The following is a 1142-nucleotide window of genomic DNA, read 5'->3' as shown; positions in this document are numbered from 1 at the left end:
CTGTGAAAAAAGTAGAGGCAGAAACAGAGGAAACACTGGAAACTAGGATGATACTGGGAAGCTTGAGTCAGTGAGTTTATTCCCAACGAAGCAGGGGGCCATTTGAAATGTGTAGCTGTTTAACCCATTTGTCACTGGTTTATCTAAGGTGTAGTTTGGTTTCTTTGTTTATCAATATATCCATAATATATAGACTTTAGAAATGTAAATTTAGATGGAACTAACTGTACATCTGGTTGTTACTCTAAGTTCCATCAGTGACCAAGAGACAATAGGCATCTGAAACTCTCATGTTCTCCAAACCAGCAACCCTGCTTCAACTGGCACTGCAAAGATAGTCCTGTGAATCTATCTGTGTGCACACTTACTAGGTTTATCTTATCAAGGCAATATTTGGAAAATTGATCAACTATGAATAGATATCCAAAGTGTAAACTATTTCATGGATAAGCAGGTGTTTCTTTTATCTGTGCTTTTATATCTTTCTATCTATCTATCTATCTATCTATCTATTATCTATCTATCTATCTATCTATCTATCTATCTATCTATCATTTATCTATCTCTCTATCATCTATCTATAACAGTTACCAAGATAGTGAACTAGCATGAGCTGCTGTCTCTTTGTATTAAAATTAACACTGAGAGCTTTGCACAGTGGCAGTATCATAGCCAATGAGGTTTATCCGAGGCGCAATTATTGCTAATTAAAATTAACACTGAGAAATCTTGAGAAGTGAGAGAGAAATGCAGAGTTCAAAAACTAAACAAAACAAAACAAATAGGAAACAATAAACCTTTTGGGAAGCTACTGTTTACATTGAGCTGCTAAAAGTGGAGAGAGCTTCAAAGGATGAAGGGCTGCAGAGGGCAGGGGGAGCATGAGTGAGGGGAAGCTTCTTTGGTTCTGTTTTTCCTTTCCTTGCATTTCCTTGAGCCTAGTGCTACTCTTCACAGAAATCTGTGGCTGCAGCCAAACACTGATGCCGCCTACCCCCGGATAGTAGAAGAGGAGGTAGGTACAAGCTCTGCTTATTGAGAAGTTGATGAAGCAGATGTTAGGGAGTGGAATCACCTAAAGACTCATTCACTCACATGTATGATGGCTGATGATGGCTTCAGCCACTCTCTTAGCTGGGATT

At 38.7% G+C, this 1142-nt stretch overlaps 1 pseudogene; it reads left to right on the top strand.

Annotated features, from left to right (window-relative positions):
• Nucleotides 1-646: 646 nt before the first annotated feature.
• LOC121494135 lies at nt 647-765 on the top strand (annotated as a pseudogene).
• The last annotated feature ends 377 nt before the right edge of the window (nt 766-1142 follow it).

This window comes from Vulpes lagopus, chromosome 6 (assembly GCF_018345385.1).
Source record: "Vulpes lagopus strain Blue_001 chromosome 6, ASM1834538v1, whole genome shotgun sequence".
NCBI lineage: Eukaryota > Metazoa > Chordata > Mammalia > Carnivora > Canidae > Vulpes > Vulpes lagopus.
This window is presented reverse-complemented; position numbering and strand designations above follow the sequence as displayed.